The sequence below is a fragment of the Phyllopteryx taeniolatus genome, chromosome 20, assembly GCF_024500385.1.
Source record: "Phyllopteryx taeniolatus isolate TA_2022b chromosome 20, UOR_Ptae_1.2, whole genome shotgun sequence".
Classification (NCBI taxonomy): domain Eukaryota; kingdom Metazoa; phylum Chordata; class Actinopteri; order Syngnathiformes; family Syngnathidae; genus Phyllopteryx; species Phyllopteryx taeniolatus.
Window position 1 is genome coordinate 3,329,805 of NC_084521.1, and position 19,058 is coordinate 3,348,862.

The window sequence follows — 19,058 nt, forward strand, 5'->3', positions numbered from 1 at the left end:
CTCATATTTAGCATGCCAGGGGTGTCATTAGACTTTCATTTGCCTTCATTTTGTACTCTGACAGCTGTGCGGCCCGCTAATATTCCGACGTCGCCGCTGCGTAAACTTCCTCGTTCTCATCTGGCTTTCCCGTTCTGTCAATATTCCCTCTCGATTGTTACCAGCGCGAGTAGCAGGTGTGCAAGCCGTGCCAATAAACGGGCATTTTACTTGGACGTCAAACAGCGCAAAGTGCTTTTTAATGCAGAACCTTCCACAGTCGAGTAACTGGACGCGATTTTAGCGCTTTTATCAGACAAGGGAAGCATGTTGGGTAACCCAAATACAATCAAAATTTAGGGAGGTTCGTTTGGGTTTGGGGTGGAATTTCAGGATGAACCTAAAGTGCACTCTAACCTTTTTTTGACCTTCTGTAAACTTTCGAATGCTGCTCAACTTTTTTTGGTAATAGTGTGTGATATGCTAAGCGGCTAAGTACAACACATTTGGGGCATCAAAATGAATGAATAGTGACAAGAGCCTAATTGAATGTCAAAACAAAGTGGAATCCACTCTGGACTTGTTGCAAAAGTCGGAGTTAAAAGTCGAGGAGCTGCCGGGGTGTCACGGTGAATCCCAGTTAATTAATTTTGCTATCTGTTAATTGCATTGCATGTCATTAGCAAGACTCCGAGTGAGTAATGGCTTGTTCCTGCATCTACCCGCCGGCGTGTTACACGCTTACGTTTGATTATTTATTCCATATATCTAATCAGACCTCAGTACAGGCTGTCTAAACTGTTTATTTTATTTATACTGTAGTGGCCGTGAATGAGCCTGTTCTCACAAGGAATTGGTGGCATTTTGTTCAAACGTTTAATTTTGAGAACCCTGACATATTTGGACTTTTTATAGCATACATTATTGCTGTGATAAGGGGCTTAATGGCAACGTTTGTACACTTCTACGGCATTGGATTTACAGCGGTTGCTCCTCGCCATGTTTTCAGATTTTTTTTTTTTAATGTGCAGAAAACACAGGTTTTATATGGAACGTGTTCAAACTTGGTGTGTGTGTACAACAGTACTAGTGAGCTGAAAATTGTTTTTCTGTCTTCATTTTTTTTGGTCAATAGTTGGTGAATCTTTAATTCACCACGAGGTAGAGCAAATACACTCTAACCTTTCCTTTGCCATGGATTCAATTAATTAGCCTTATCTTGTAGTGTCCTAAATGACAGACATGCCCACAAAAACAACCACAGTGTGGCTCAGCATCTGGCTAGCGGACGTCATGGCTAGAGGAAGACAAACTGTGCACTCGCATTAAAAGGAGAGATTTAAGCTGTCGTTTATGATTAAATACACACCGAAGCATGATTTTCAGTTGGCCGTTATGCATTACGCCTGGAGTAATTCACAATTACTTCATAATTGTATTTGAAACTGCTCTTGTTTATACTCTGCTGGATGTGAAACAAAGTGGGACTGTTTACTCAAAAGAGAAGCGCATTTTTGTTCTTTTAATGTACCGAACTATGATTTATTTATTATTTATTTTTTTTGGCCCATCGTTCCACCAGCAGTGTCCACATCTCTGCTGGAATTGATGCTTATAATCCTTTGGTGCTCGTGCTTGCATTTTTTCCGTGACCATGGCGAGTCCTGCAGCAGCGGGAGTCAGGATGAGCTCATCAGTACGAGGCCGCATGTGTCGTGTTAGCGCCACGTACAACTTTGTGTCCAAATGAAAAATGGCAACAATTAGCACAGCGGCTTGATAGTTGACTTGGCAGCGGGACGGCTTAATGTGCGGCCGCGCGATGCGCTCGTAAAAGACTCGGCGCGACACCCGACGACCGTCACCGCTCACGTTGACCTAATTCAATTTTCTTTTCAATTACCTATACTATATTACCATTAGGCCCGGCGGTAGAGCGGCATAAATCAACCCGGCGCGGCGACCCCCTGTCGGGTGATGTAGCGCCACGTCCCCGTCTGTCTCGCTTAAACATATTTCGGATAAAAGAAAAACCAAAAAACACGAGGCACGTTTCACCAAGCGGACGGCGTCGCCGGCCCCTTCAAAGGAACATTATGTATAATCAGTCTGAGAACAAAGCCCAAAGACTTTTGGGGATATGGATTATTATTAGCGGATGTAATTAAAAGGCAGCGGCGAGGAGGGCGCCTTTGTTTGAATCCTCGCTTCGTTCCCGAAAACCTCAGAGCTCGTGACAGCTCCAGCCGAGCGAGCGGCGATCATCGAGTGTGTGTTGGGGGTGGGTGGGTGGGGGGCAATCGACTGGACCGTGTCACCTCGGTGTCCCTGCAAGGTGAGAACAGACTTCGCTGGGGAAGAAATTGGAATCAAGTGGGCCTGAAAGCACCCTTTAATCAATAATAAACGCAGCGGAGATAATGTGAGAGGAGACTGACGAGATCTCGTCACGGCCGTCTGCGTTTATTTTACTGACAAGTCCAGCCAAGCTTAAGAAAGCGCCATCTACGGTGGCCCTCAAGGTCCATAGTTGTTCATGGCAAAATCCAGAAGATATTTCATAACGCATACACACACACAAAAGTACTAATATGTTGTTCATTTCTGTTACATATTGGAGTCGTAGTCATTTTTCCGACGTTGTTTGTGCTCGGGACACAGGTCACAGTTTTGTTAGGATCACGTTCAAAATTTGTCTCTCTATATTGCCAAAAATGACGTTTCCATCTTCAATTGTCACCAGTTTAGGCGTATTTGGTCAAAAATACAAGAAAAGCACAGGTCTCGGTTTTGTTTGGATCATTTTAACATTTTAAAATAGCAGAAAATCCAAACGATGTCATGTGCGATACATTTATAGTTAAAAAAACAACAACAACTCAGAAGCGTCCCCTGGAAAGTTTGAAAGAAATGGGTCTCCTGAGACTAGTTTCACCGATCGACGAGAAATTGAGTGGACCAATCTATCTTGACCGGACGCACAGAAACGTCTCAAAGAACCATACTCCAAATGTAACAAGTCGTCAGCCATTTTGGTTTGTTGCAGCCATTTTGGGCTATACCTCTCCATCTAATGTGGGCGTCAACATTTATTTATCATGACAAGAATTGTTCTTTCTTTTGCCGGCCTATTCATGCCTAATTAACGTGTCTCCAAGTGCCCAACATTTCTTTATGGTTTTCGTAGCTAGGTTATGAGTGCGTCACTATAATTGCACAAAATGGATTCACCCACTGACTCGCGGTTTATTTGCCCATTAACAGCAGCACCAGCAGCAAACACAAACTATTACCGTCAACGGGTTTTAAGCACAGAGCTCATTATATTTAACACTTCCCTCTGTAGAACGTCTCGTCTTTGAACCCTCTTTGTTTTCGTTCCTATTTAAGCTTTATCTAAGCATAGCGGGGGAAGCAAGACCGAGTTTGCCGGCGAGCAGGGACAAAGACCGATGAAGGCAATGACTTGTACTTTATTTGCATTTAGCTTAATTGTTTTTTGTTTTTTTTTGCAGCCGTACTAAACATTTCTCTGAGGCACAAAGCTGAACACGAGTAATCTTGTTAGCGGCGTGAAAGCAGGCACAGATAAATGACCAAAGTTTGTCCCTGCAGTGAATGTACTGCTCACAAAATTAGGTACCCTTGCACAGTCTGATAGCAAATATCTAAAGTAAAATATTTTTCGTGGGCATATTTAGCATGCCAGGTGTATTAAACTTTCTTTCGCCTTCATTTTGTAGGCAATTTTTGTGTATGTGGGTACCAGAATGTTTAAAATGTGTAAACAGTATTTATACTTTACATATTTGAGACAAAGATTATAACAGTACGCCATATTTACTTAAATCTTTAATTCTAAAACCTTATACAGTAATTAACATTCTGCTGGAGGCGCTGATGGTGTAGCTGGGGTTTTACCTCGGAGAAAAACTTGCTAGTTGTTGTCTTTGTTTTTTCTTTTGCTTCAAAATTCCCCTGATTCATTCGCGCCATGATGTCGTGCCACAGATGCATAACGTCTGCCCTCTTTGATCATATCTAAAAGTTTCACTTTTTCGCTGATGGTCATCATCCTCTTCTTCCTCTTGGGCATCAGGGAGGAAGCTTTCGCAGGGGCTCAGTGCTTAGGCGGCATTGTGAGGGCTTAACTAATCAAAAATAGTTATCGCTTAAACAAAAAAAGTTATCGCGAACACAACACTAGGATACAGTATGCGAGACAGTCGCGTGGACGAGATTGGTGAGACACAATAAGGGAAGATGCTGAGTGAGGCTGCGATGATGCGCAGCCAATCAGCTCACGGGATAAATCCACACGTGCTCTCCTTGGTCGATGTTTCACCGGGAACCAATCACGCGCCTTGTATGAGTGCCCGTACAGTACAGTACAGTACAGGCACGTACAAAGCCGCTGAGTCAACTCATCTCTTTGTTTGGCATGCAGGGAAACCTTCTCTCTCGTGCATCAACATGAAACAACGTGTCTTTCCGCAATATGGCTGCTGATATGGCTGTATTTTTTGATGAATTATTATTATTATTTTTGTATTAATATTTTGGAAAAAGCCGCAAAGCACTGAAGCCGCAAAACGTGAAGCGCGAAGTGGCGAGGGAACACTGTACTTTTTTTTTTTTTTTGTACATTATGTAATTAATTTGGACATTTACTCACATTTATTAACTTTTTTTTGTAAACATTTTTGCATTTATTTATTTGTACTTAGAAAAGGTTTTCTTTGCAGTCCTGGAGTGCTTTTTTCTTTTTACATTTTGTAAAATAATTCCATATTTATTTATTGATTTTTTTAAAATTTGTTTACGTTACATACATTGGATTTATTTATTGATTTTTTGTTTTTTACATTTTAACTCCTATTTGTTTTACATTGTTAGATTGCTTAGTGCCCGTATGTGTGAATGTGAGTGCGAATGGTCGTTTGTTTCTATGTGCCCTGCGATTGGCTGGCGACCGGTTCAGGGTGTACCCCGCCTGTCGCTAGAAGATGGCTGGTATAGGCTCCGGCAGTCCACAACCCGTGTGAAGAGAAGCGGTAAAGGAAATGGATAGATTGATCCGTTTTTTTTAAAAAATAAAAAACAAATCTTTTTTGTTTTTTCTTAAACTCCTCCTCCCTTTTTTTTCTTGAAGGTTTCTTGGCACTCTTAGAGTGCCCCAAACAAGATTGTACTAAGTAAGTAAGTCATTATACAGAAAGATGAATAAACAATCAAACAAACAAATAAATAAATAAATGAATCCCTGGTGAAGTTGAATGGCTTCCTAACCACTAACTAAATTTGACTTTCAAAAAAATTACCCTCCCCCCCCCCCCCCCGATTTTTCTCTGTTTATCTGGAATTCCAATAATGAAGCGTGTAACAATGTCAGGTGTAAAGCATCACTACTGGTTTTCTGTCCCTGTGCACATTTGCATTGTGAGAGTGCAAGTTCATCTGGCATAAGGCGACGCTTTCAGGGCTCCCTGGCGTGACAGCGAAAATAGGAACGGTCATTACCGCTGACATCTTTATCTCGGCTCTCCTTGATTTAACAAGCAGTCTCTCTCTCACTCTCTCTCTCACACGACCTCCCACGGAGTTCGTCCCCCCGTGGGCAAGTGTCGCCGCTGTTTGTCGCCGTTGTGTACGCCAGCCGGCCAGCGAGCCGCCGTCATGACGGCTGAGAGCGAATGTTTTTATTGTGGGGATGCGGCACGGGCCCGATGCATAGTGTAATTTATCATACGATACAGGGGGCATTCATCACCTACTTCCGCTGTTTATTGTAACAAATAGATGGGTGTAATTGCTACGCTGATTGAAAACGACCAAAAACAAGGATGTCTGTCCACACATCAATTGACGGCTAACTACACATACCAACATAAGCAAATGTTTGCAAATGTAGCCTGCGTTCGGGAAAGAGATTTCAATTGGATTCATTTAACCATCTGTTAATGTGATGACATCATCGCTGATGAATGAACTTTTTCAAGTGGTCCACGTGCAAGTTAGCGTTCAGCGAAAGGATTAATGGTACGGCGAGTTATGATCAATTGCAATTAGGTGCGTGTAGCACAGTGCGACTGATAAGCATCGCCGCCATCCATCAACGTGCCGACGCTACAGTGAACTCGTCCACCTGAGGCGCCGCTCGCGTGTCCTCGCTTTGCTCCTGCGGGAATGTCCAGCAAATATTTTTTTGCCCTGCCCCTCTTCCCCGTGAATCGTGTGAGGCGAAATTGGAAAGCCGGCAGTCATTTGGATACAAATGTTCACGAGCGGACGGTAGCATCGCGCTCGAAGCTAATGTGAAACTTTTTTTTTCATTGTCAGCGTTTTTTTGTAAGTAATACAAAGATTAGCTGAGATTGTGCCCATCAAGTACACAGCAACATGTACATTGACAGTATAACAGTACTCACATTCATACATCCTTTATCCTCTGCATAAAACGACTAATATGAGTGCCGTAATGATTGGTGGTGAGAGGAGTTGAGGCATTATTCTGTCCAGCCTAAATGCAGCAGCCAATCATATTTCAGCGGGCCAGTGTCCTGCCTAGAAGTCTTGCGAGATTCAGAATAGCACCTCAGTGAACAGTATGTCCTTCTGTCTTAGTTAGTTAGTTAGTTAGTTAGTAAGTGAGTTAGTTAGTTAGATGGTTGTTTGGTCATTTAGTTTCTTGAATTGTTGATCAGTTTGTTGGTTTTATTGGTTAATCAGTTTGTTAGTTAGTGGGCTATTAATTTAGTTGGTTGGTTGGTTGGTTAGTCATTGTGGTTGTTGGTTGACTGGCCTGTCAGTTAGTTAGTAGGTTGGTTGTTCATTTAGTTGGTTTCTTGGTAGTTAGTTAGTGTGCTGTTTATTTCTTTTTTATTTCGTTGGTCATTGTGGCTGTTGGTTGGTAGTTAGTTAGTCAGTCTGTCAGTAGGTTGGCGGATTTGTTAGTTGATTGGTTGGTATTCGGCTGATCCTAATAACGATTGTGTCAAAAGCCCGAGCCCACAACATACTGCAGTTATTTTATTTATTTTTTATTGTGGGTGGGAGTATTTTAAACAAAAGTTACACACTTGATACTCCCTGGAGTCGACCGTTTGAGGAAATACACGGCGCCTCCATGAACCAGAGAGTGGTTTGCTCCCTTCAAATCAACGACGCACCAAAACAAATGTAAAGAGTTGGGCCTCGGCTCTCCCGGGTGCCGTGCGAGTTCGATTCGCGTCAGCGGGTCGTCGCCACTCAAATCGAACGAGATGCGCACCGCGGCGTGTGGCGAGCGGCAAGGAAGGAAGTGTGAAGTCCGCTGAGTGTTCAGCCAGCAGGACGGAACGCGGCTCAGCCATGCCGACCTTGACTCGGCTCGGACTCGCGGCCCGCCCGGGGGTGACCATTTATGGACGTCGGGTTATTTACGGCGTTGCGTTTGGCTTGTAAAATGAGTTCTCCACCGCCACCGCGAGGAAAACATCAATTGTTGTTTTCTCCAGCCTCCAAATGCATGCGGCGTTTTCACGTGGACAAAGATGTCTGTTCTGGAGCCAGAAGTGGGGGAAATATAGTTTTTATAACAAGTATGTTTTGCCGTTGACCCGCGCGAGCACTTCAGGTAAATTGCGCGTCCCCGAACTCTGGCGGAAGCCAAAATAATCATGCGACTCACGCTGGGTTTGGCCCCTGCGTCGGCGTGTTGACTCTGACGAGTTCTCGTGGCTTGTTGACATGGCGACAAGATGGCCAATTATCCTGGACGCGACACCTGTGACCCTTACCGTTTACTGTACGTGTCACATTTGGACTCGGAAAGTCAACATTTGTCGTGACACAGTATTATATAAACCCGCTGATTGAGTTTAGCATTAGCGCAGTGTCATCCACACTTGAGAAATGCAATTCTTATTTTATAGGAAGTGTACTTAAATTTGTATTTAATTTGTCAAGATTTTTTTGTTTTAAGTGAATAACAATACAGAAGCATTATATTAAAAATAAATGCAAATGTTCATTTAAAACTATTTTAACATTTAACTGAATCAAATGAAGAAGACAATATCAAGCAGTTCAATCGAAAACCAACCTCGGCTAATGAGCCACATGCTGCTTCACCTCATTTAAATTCAAATACATTATCGGCTCGCTTGGAGCATCCTGTTCTAGTAATTGTATAATTAATTGTACTTAATCATTTCAATTTTTAGAATAACTTTGCTATATTAAATTATTATTCATTATAAAATATTATTAACTAGACAATATTTTGTAATGTGTCATTTAAATGTCTAGAGTTATTAAACAAAATAACAAATTAAAATATTTTAATAAAATTTTAAAATAGTTTCATTTAAGAATCATTTCAATTAAAAAAATAATTAGAACCTGGGATGATTTTATTTAAAAAAAAAAGAGTAAATTGGAATTTCTACTTAATTATTCAAAAATATATAAATACAAATTTTTATTTATTTAAAAATAATTAGAAAAATTCTCAATTGTACTAAAAAGGAAAATTAAAAAAAGTGTAATTTAAGAATCATTCTAATAAAATAAATTATTACAACCTCAGATGTTTTTTTCCCCCGCAAATATAAATGTAAGCATGTAAGCAAATATAATTGCATGATTCCAAATATAGACTTGGATGATTGACAGCTTGGACACATTTTCCGGTACATCACGCTTATATTAATATTCCTGTGGTCCTCGTCCAAATCACATGGGAGTACTCTTACTATTTAACAAAATCTTCAATTTGACACTGAATCAACCCCCCAAAAATCTACAGTAACGTGATTCAAATACATGAAAATATCAGTGACCAAAATAAATAAAAAATCCGGACATTCCCACCGTTCCAACTGGGCGTGCCGCATCGGGCCCGGCACGCTTGCCCGGCGGTGGTCGTCATGACGATATGATGGGGACGTAATGAGATGCATCCTAGTTCATATGAACCCCTGGCTTGTTATTAAATCGCGTTAAAGCGCTGTGTACACTGGAGACATTGCAGACTCGCGTTCGCAGGCTGCTTGGAGCACATCCCAGCATGCATTGGGCAAGAGGCTAAGTACATGTCGGGCGGGCGGCCAGCTCGGACTGTGGAGCTTCCAACTACTGTGACGTTTGTGTCAATGAAGACTTTATTGCCTGTTGTTATGCTGACGCATGTTTAAAAACACCATTAAAAAGAGACAAGGCCAATTACTAGATGACGGCATGTGTACACACACACACACACACACACACACAAACATTAAGGAAAGACACTAGAGTAGACCTTGTAGTGTCTTTTAAATTATGTTGAGTACAAACAAAAAATAATACAGGCACAGGTTTGACAGCGATAACCTCTCACTTCAACTTTTATTAGCAAAATCTTTGAAGACTACTCATTAAATCCCACATCCAAACGCCATCGATTTACTGTACGTGTCATGATGCCAATAGAAAACCATTTCACGTCGCATTTTTTTTTTTTTTGCGCAGACCAGAAACTGTCGAAAGGGTATGTTGCATCAGGAAGGGCATCCATTGTAAAAACTGTGCCAAACAAATGGATAGCCCAAAGTCACATTTAATTTGATTGAACACATTTAAATTTAATTTGATTAAAAATAATAATAACAGTACTTGATGAATAATATTTTAAATATTTTTATGAACATTTTCTATTAAATTATAAATATAAATACAAATGTAAATAATTAAAAAAACATACAATTCAATAATTATGAACTATAAATAAACCAATTCACAAAATAAAAAAACGTATAATTTTATTTACATTTACTTAGTTATTTGTTATTGTATGTTAGAGTTTTTATATTTGTTTGGTTTATTTATGTTTTGATTTGATTTAATTTTATGTATTTACATTACTTTAGATTTAGTTGTTACAATTTTATATTTATTTATATTTTTTATGTTTTAATATTAATAAAACTATAAATAATAAAAGCAACAATTTTGTGAATATATAACATTTGTAAAATTAAATTGTATGTGTAATAAAAATGTAAAATATACAAATACATCAAAATAAATAATAGTTATTTAAATAACAATTAAAATAAAAAAAATCAATTTTATTTTTAAATATTTTTCTCACGTTTTTGTATATGTATTATTAAATTGAATACATTTATTCACTTAATAAAATGAATTTTCTTTTTAAAAACTAAATGCAACCTAATAAAAATGTTTCAAATAAATCATTTGAATAGTTTTAGTACCTCACATTTCTAACGTTTATCGTTTAAATTGGAGTAAGTTACATTATTTAAAAAAAAATACAATTTTATCATCACATTACTAGAATTGTATTTCATTAATTAAATAACAACTAATGCCCGGCGACTGCCTGGCATGACGTGTCGTCCACCTTTCGCCCAACGTCAGCTGGGAAAGGCTTCGGACCCCCGCGACCCTCAAGAGCATAAGCCCTACCGAAAATGGATGGATGCATGAATAACATAAGAGTTGCTTTAAACATCAAATAACTGCAGTCTTGCATGTAAGCTGAACAAAAATGTAAATGCGTACAACATTATGACTCAATGCCACGTAATAGCGTTCAGCTTGGACCGGCTCCCATCATGCAAATTGAATTAAAAGCCGACCTCGGCGTAAATGTTCCCTGACTGCCGCACACAGTGTGTTGTGTTGCCTTCTAATTGCCGGGCTAATGTCAAGGTGTCCCCGTGAGCCTCGGCTCCGTCCGCGACGAGCCCGTGAGCTTGTAATAGCTTTTGCGAGCTTCCCGTTCATGTCGCATTGCGAGCTTAAAAAGAAACACAAAGGGTCTGTGTGCTCTTAATAGGAAACTTGGAAGCCAGCGCTGTACTTCTGGCGAATTATTCCGAGGGTGCGCGTCTGACCTCCAAGAAGGAACACGAGTTACCAAAATAATAATGCCATTCAAATTCTGCCCGGCCTCCGTTTGGAGAGATCGCTTGGATTTTCATGGCTTGTTCTGGCCAAAACAAAGCAACTGCGGGGATTTTTTTTTTTTTTTTTTAAGGATTTAAAGAAACATTTCGCAGAAAGACAGCGTAATTGCCACCTAAAGGAATAAGATGTCGACGTAAGAGTGACTTACTAGAGCACATTTTCACCTTTACGATACACAGGGAAACCAAGTTTTTATTAAAAAACTTGTAGCCTGGCAAGAAGGACTGAAAAGGGAAAAAAACACTGAAGAAAATGCAACAACAAATGAGCCACAGGAGACAGAATACAATCCAGATGGAATAAATACAACACATCATCCAACGGGGTGGGCAAGTACGAGGGCAGACGAGGAGCCGATTGGCCTGACGCATGTGAAGACAATGACTCCAAATAAACGAGCTACATTGGTCCAATAAGCTGCTCTTTGAAGTGCTGCTGTTGTTTTTTTATGTTTTTCTTTCAAAGCGTCAAAACTCTCCAAGGCCTCCCATCGATTCCCATTCCATCAAATCCTCGCTACCGCAAAACCTAAATGCCAGCAGGAGCGCCCTTGATGGGAATTGATTACTTCTGCCTGATAATTGCGAAAAGTTGTTGTTGACGTTTAGTCCGCCGCCTCGGTGGCGTGAAAACATCAAACGTCAAAATGAGTGTTTATGTTTTCTGCTTTTAAATCTCAACTTGGCATTAAAGCCTTCACACGGCGGCCAATTTGAAACGTGTATTGTGTACACCCTCGCCATGCTAAAGTTACCAAGATACAAGAAAAAAAAAAATACTTTAATCATAATTAAATACTACATACTGTATGTAAACATGAACGTGTATTGCAGGCAAGCAAGACTAGTCAGCAGCATGTATGTGGCAAGTATACAGTACATGAGTAAATAAATACTGTGTACCAGGGGAGTCAAACTCATTTTTGCTATGGCTTCCCTCAAATGGCCGTTGTGACTCTGGACCCATATTATTGAATTATCGCCTTACATAATTGCATATATACAACAAAGGGATGGATAACTACTTTTGAAATCAGAAGCGCCCCAAAATATTGAATTTCTTTTGGTAACAAAAAACATGTTTGTTTGCAATATCTCAGCGTTATTAATGAGCAATTTGGTATTTTCTCAAGAAACTCAAGTCGACACACATCATTTGCTTTCACGGGCCACATAAAATGATGTGGCCGGCCGGATCTGGCCCCCCGGGCCACGTGTTTGACACCTGTGCTGTATACTGTCCTGCAAGCTGATGTGACTGTGAATCGGAAGGCAGCAAGAATACTGTAGTCAGTAGCGTTGTACTGTATGTGGCAACTGTTCATGAGTATTAAAAATCATACATGTGAATGTGAGCGGCAGCTGGACATGAAGAAAAAATATATATGTAATAAGCAGATGTGAATGTGGACCAAAGTCCAAATATATACATAATACATAAAATAATTGAAATATACTCATGAATAAAATATACTTTTTAAATAATATAACTACTTCACGAATTAATCTGTATAATAACTATTACATTAAAGCAATATTTGAAATAAAATTTTAATTTGCCTTGCTTGGATTTTTCAGTCTTCGGTTTTTCTATTTTCTGTCATCATCCACGGAGGTTGAAAAAAAGTCAACCTTTTTTGACAAAGTAAAGGAGTACAAAGTGCCACATAAAAAAAAACAGCGTAAAAACAAGTACAGGAACAAAGTATTTGTTTTTCCAATGTCAGTGTGTATATTTTCTGCCAAAATGAAAAGAACATGGCGCACGAACTATGGCACACGCAACATGGCGCAGCACCAAAAGTTGACGCGGCGGGCCGGATCTGGCTCCCCGGGGCTTCGAGTTTGACGCCCGTGCCGCAGTATGTGTGCGTCCTCCCGCGTGACGCTCGCAGGACGTTGAGAGGTGACGTTCGGCTTTGATTAACTCTCTGTGACCAGTGTCGGAGTATTTCTCTCAACGCGCCTTTATGCAGTAAAAGCGACGTGATCACAGAGACACCAGTACGTCCCTGTCATCTTCGCCTCTCGTCCTGACGCAGGTGTGCGTGCGTGCGTGTGTGTGTGTCGGCGTCCCGCGGGTGGCTCGCTTTCCCGCCAACTCCGGCTTAGAGGACGTTGTCAGGACACGGCGGCTAATACATGCTAATGCCGCCTTCTTCCTGTTGGACGAGATTGATGGCTCGCCGGCGCTTCTCATTGATCAGTCCGACACAATCTGCGTCTGTGATGAGGGCGGGCCGGCGGGATTGCGCATTCTTCCGGGGAGGCCTCATCCCGGAGGGTACGGCGTCGCGGCGCGGCCGATCGATAGCGCTCATCTTATTTGTGTAAATACTTTGTAACCTTGCCCGTTTATCATCGGCGAGTGAGAAAAGTGCAGCGGGCGGCGGGACGGAAAGCCGGGCGCATGGCTACGTTCGCGGCCTTCCGCTGCACTTGACCCGCCGTGTAATTTTCTCAGGCTCGGGTGCGGAGGTTGTATTACAGGAACGATGAGAATTAATAATGCATTCATCATCAGCGTGATGGATACCGCGTGATCAACCTCCGAACTATATTTCCCCCGAGAGGCGACGGGAGGGGTGTGCGGCTTCTGCTGCTTCCTTTGGAAACACGGCATCACCTCCCACTCTCAAAACCGTGAAACTTTGCTCATGTTCTTCGGGCAGACTCGCACAACTTCATTTAAATACAGTAATAGCATTGTTCAGTAATGATCCCCACCGCCATGCACAATAGAAATAAACAGCGACTAGAAACCGAGGTGTCAAACATACGGCCCGCGGGCCAGAACCGGCCCGTCAGGGGGTCCAATCCGTGTTCCTCCTTGGGGATGGAGAACACATTCACTGCTATTTTTCAATAAAAGTAACTTTTGTTGCCAATTTTGTCCAGTGGAGGGTGCACTGACAACTCTTAAATGACATTGATGCCCTTGTGGGGACCAAACAATGCCAAGTTTCAGGAGCACACTAATATAAAAATGGTGTGCCATGTTCACACTGTAAAAATAAATACCTCCTCTAGTAAGACATTGCATATTGCAAAATTTCAGTCAACAGCTTCACTTCAAAGAGTTTGGTTTGTTGGAACGTTTTTTGTTTGTTTTTGTTTTTTTCCATGCACTGCCACAACTTAAATTTTGATGTATACATTTACAAAGGATGCATAACTGAATGGTGCATGCTCACTGATTCATAATGTTGAAATCATTTTTGGTTACAAATTTGAAACTGCTCATATCATAAGAATGAATAAATGTGAATATTTTCCAAAAGTACTCGTAATTATTTGCACCAAAACAATGGGGAACATTTTGAATAGCTGTTATTTATGGATTTTTAAGCCACAAATATTGTGGTCCGGCCCGCGTGAGATCTAATTGGGGTAAATGTGGCCCGCGAACGGAAATGAGTTTGACACTACTGGAGTAGAAGTAGTCCAGTCAAAAAAAAAAAAAAAAAAACTCACAAAAGCACATACGTGGTCGCAGTGTACAGTATGTGCTGCATAAATATGTAATCGCTCCTCTCGCCGCTTTTACACAATCACCACAACCTCGCGCAATCGAAATAAACAGGACGGTGAACACAACGTCCCGATTTTCCTGGTTTGCGGGGGAATATCTGCCCCACTCAATCAGCGACGGGCACTGCGCTTGACAAACGAGGGCGCCGTCAGCGTCGTCCTTATTTGTCACCGGTGTCCGCTTGTTTCCCACGGCTGGGGAGACAAAAGGCCAAAGAACATATGAGGCGCATGCATTTTTAATGGCACATCCTCATCAAATCTGTTGCAGCCGGCTGAGCGGAATGCCAACGACATTTTATCCCGCCCTCGCGATTGCGGCGACGAGGGCACGGCCGACTGCCACGACGAACGCGACGCATCTTCCGGTGAACTTTGTCTTCGTGCTTAATGAGGAAATAAGTCGGGAAGATTCAGCCAGGAAAAAGCTCGGCAATAATCACCTTAGTAGAACGTGTCGGAGACGCAATATGGAGACCATCTGTGACACCACCTGTGATGGCGCCTGTTTTTTACTTAAAAAAACAACCAAAATAGCTTTTTATGAATATCAAAACATTATTTTTAGCATGCCAGCAGTAACGCTAATGTTCACATTTAGTATTTAAGTATCAAACAATGTTGTTGGAAAATAAATGAGTTGTGTTTAGCGTGTTCTCTTCTTGGCTAAGCTATGTTAGCTTCGTCTTAGTTGCTGTATGAATTGTGGTCGCTGTCCAGTGAAAAGCGCGTGTCTCCAATTTTTGTTAGTTTTATATTTTGGTGAAGAACGACCAAATTGATTTTCATTTTGCAGGTTAAAATTCCCCAAAATGGAGATAGCTAGCATGCTAATAATACAAAGTTTGTAAAAACAGCTGTCTTTTAGTCACTATGAACACAGTAAAGAAAGAACGTAATGGTAAAGAAAATGGATGGATGGATAGTCATGGCAGAGAACAATAATTCTAGAAAAAAAAAAATGTATTCATTTTTTCAGATTCAAACCCTGAACCTTAGAACTGTGAGGCAGATGCCCTAACCACTGGTTGTTAGGTCGTATGTGATGCTTTTATCATTGTTACAGCCACCATTATACATTATACGGCACAATCGCGGCGATTTGACCACCTGATCTTTTGCGGGGCGCGAATATGCTGAGCGTGACTGCGTGCTCATTATGTGTCCAGGCCTCAAATGTCACCCCACAGTCACCGCATTCACAGAAGGTAAATAAATTCCAAACTGAATCTTTCTTCTGGCATCATTCTAATGAGGAGAGGCTCAATTAGACAAGGTCTACGCACGGGCCGGGTTTAAATGTCACCTAGCGGGTCCTGACATTTCTTCTTTTGATTCGGCGTCAGAATCGGAGTAGCGGAACGACAAACACCGGAGGCTCGCTCGTACCCGTTCGACATTTACGCCGCCCCCTTTTTGAATGTTTTTATTTTTTTTAAAAAGGTATAATGATGGCACCCATTACGTCTAGCCGATAATTATCCCTGTCGAAATGAATGCACTCGACTTTTACCTCCAGCACAGAGACTATAATCACAGGGGCCAAGGTGAGGTTTTCTTGAGCGTGATGGCCATTCAAGGGGCGATGATTGTGAAAATGATTTGAATGAGTTTGCGCTGCTAAAGAAACTAGCCTCACTTGTACATGAATACTCGATGCTAATGTTAGCTCTGTTGCTGGCTGCAAGAGGGTGAGGGTTACAGACAGACAGATACAGCTAAATGGTTAAAAAACGATGTCTTTGGTAATTTTTCTCATCTGGAGGAATGCATTACAAAGCGAAACCCCCTCGCCCCTTCCACCCTTCTCCGATCACTTGCACAAGCGTTTGCCTGACAGTGGGGGAATTATCATCCATCCCCGCTCCAATAAAGCGCTCAATTGTTCCGCAAAATGACAGCGAGAGAAATAGAAATGCACTGGTACTGGTAGGTGGGGGTCTTCTAGGGCCGACTATTTGCATGAAGGCCGCGAGTGTCCAGCACAATAGCTCCAGTGTTTGTTCTTTGACACAAAAGCTGGGAGAGAAGAAGTCATGGGGGAAAAAGAGGGCAAGGAGGGGTTGGTCGTTCCTTTTCCGTCTTGATGACCATTTGCCGTCGCGGCCATTGTGGCGACTCAATCACTCGAAGCAGATTGCGTGGCCCGACGTCCCCCCCACCGCTGGCACAAACAAACAAACAGGTGGGTGTGGCGCGCGGGGAGCTGGCCGATCTTTTGTTGGGAGATAATTAGATACGATTTCCAAACGCGCAGTGAGAGGTAATGGCGTGCGGAGAAATGCGACACGGGGTTGCAATAGAGGTCTCGACACAAAGACGGAAAAGTCATAATAGCTGAGCACAATTTGGAAGCAGTCAGGCGGATCTTTTGTTTGCGGCATTTCCTGGTTCTTTAGCGTCAACAACGTGTTTTCTATAGCTTGGATAAGTGCTTCTTTTTGTTGTTTCTGACAATAGGGTGTCATTTCACCTGAAAATCACTTGAACTTGTTGACATTCCGGCTTGCAATTAGGAGAGTCTTCTGCTTTGAACGACTGCATCTGTGTTCATACAATTTTGTTAGAACGTATGGTCTTCGTTTTGTGTTTAGCACGTGCTAAGCTACATTAGCAATGTCTTTGATGCAAAGTAGCCAAAATGACTTTCATGATTCAGACAAAGATATACAAAAATATCATGGAAATGGATGATAAAAAGAACTAACAACAAATTTGATGTTTCAGATAAACATACAAAACTAATATACAAATAGCAAATATGTTAGCATGCTAGCATCAGCAAGCAAAATTACTGTTTAAAGTTATGTTCAGTGCTCATGGAACACTAAATGGATCCAAACGTAAAAACAAATAGTGTGTTTTGCCCGTGCTAAGTTGTTTTAGCTTCGTCATAGTTGCTGTACAAGAAGAAGAAGAAGAAAAATCATCTTTATTGTCATGAACATGCATGCATATGAAATTTGTTCTCTGCAAAGATGGCGAACAACCAATATTATTAGGTTTCAGACAAAAATATGAAATATTCCTTTGGAAAATGTTACTTGCATAAACAGGTGATAGATTTTTACCATGTTCATTTCTGGAAAGTAAACTTTAGTTGTGTCTTTGGAATATTTTTTTTCCATCAAAAGCAAAATAAAAAAACAAACAAACAAACAAACAAAAAAACAGTGTTGACGTGGTTTCATGGCGGCTGATTAACGTCAGTGGGAATTCTCGCCTCCGACCGCTTCCGCTCCGTGCGCGTGTAAATAAATAGCGGCAAATTGCTTACTAACAAGTACATGATGCTTTGACATTTCCCTGTTGTTTTTTGCTCATTTGGGTTCCGCTTGTAAGAAAACAAGCGGCGTGGCAGCGCTGATTGTTTTTACAAGGCTGAACTCAAAACAACACGTCCCATATGACCAATTAGGACATTTTGTCTTGGAAGGTTGATCCAAAAGAAGTCAGGCTGAGCAGATGAATTTTTGTGTGCATTTTATTAGTCAACTAACATCTGCCAACTAAAAGCATGTGTCTACAAATGTGTAAGAAGAAAGCTTTTATGTAGTAAAAAAAAAAAACCAACAACGAATGTAACGGTCACATTGCACAATAGAAATAAACAGAACAGCTCGAATCGGGAATTTAAAAGTCACTTTCTGACAGTATGTGGCCTTCGATGAGAGGTTTTCCTTGTTTTCCAGGACTTTGGTGTTTTCTTGTAGTGACCTTGAACAATTGAAATAAACAGAACAACTATGCTTAAAACTTAAGAGAAAGATAAATAAACAGAAAGACTGATAAGTGAAAAGGAAATGGAAATTAAAGTCCATTTTCCTTGATATTTCCTTTTAACAAGGACTTATCCTGCATCCAGGGCTAGTTTTTGGTATTGGTGTTTTGCTCTCAACTCTTTCCTATCCTTAATGAAAATCGCCAACTTGCACAATAGAAAAAAATAACAGCGAGCCTTAAAAAACAATCTATTTTTCACAATATGTCCCTGCTATTAAGCTTTTCCTGTTTCCAGGGCTAGTTTGAGGTGTTTTGCTTTAAAACGTTTTTTTTGTTGTTGTTTTTTTTTCATCCCAATGATAACCACTACCTTGCACAGTAAAAATAAACAGACCAAGTAGACTTAAATATCCTTCTTTGCATCATTTGCCTCCTTTAAAAATGACTTTTCCTGTTTCATGGGCAGGAAGTACAGGTTGCAACAAAGTTAATCTGATCATTTCCTTTGTGAAATTTGTGCACATATCAGATTACTTTGACACTGTGCAATGCGGCGACACGATTCCCCCGCCCACCTTCCGATGTCAGGGCCGCTTGTACCCGAGAGTTGTAATGTCCCGACTCAGGTGGGGGAACCGCATTTCCCGAGCATGCAGCTCGGCGAGAACGTAATGTGACGGTCTCGGTGCGTGCGGTGCTTAACGTTGTGCGACCGCCTCTCGTTGTCACGCTGTCATGCGGCAGCCCGTCGCCGCACACGTACGCCGCTGCAAATAGCGACGAGCGAGGACGGGTGGAGGGTTGGTGGGCCTATTAGCCGTAATGAATAGCTGCCAAGCCGGGGCAAGCTCCTCGCATGGATGCCACGTCGAC

The 19,058-nt window shown here is 41.4% G+C and overlaps 1 protein-coding gene across 9 annotated transcripts in view; it reads left to right on the forward strand.

Moving 5' to 3' along the window:
• Nucleotides 1–19,058, forward strand: part of cdh19 (cadherin 19, type 2) — a 114,851-nt gene that overhangs the window by 47,166 nt on the left and 48,627 nt on the right. For 2 of the 9 annotated variants that reach the window (XM_061757680.1, XM_061757688.1), the window contains exon 1: nucleotides 15,607–15,670. The exons of 2 other annotated variants lie outside the window; for them this stretch is intronic. The gene's annotated coding sequence lies outside the window, so the exon portion shown is untranslated. Of the gene's footprint in view, nucleotides 1–15,606; nucleotides 15,671–15,734; nucleotides 16,010–16,397; nucleotides 16,648–16,704; nucleotides 16,726–19,058 lie in introns of those variants that run through there. 5 more of the 9 variants (XM_061757674.1, XM_061757685.1, XM_061757683.1 and 2 more) reach the window with 3 other exon arrangements.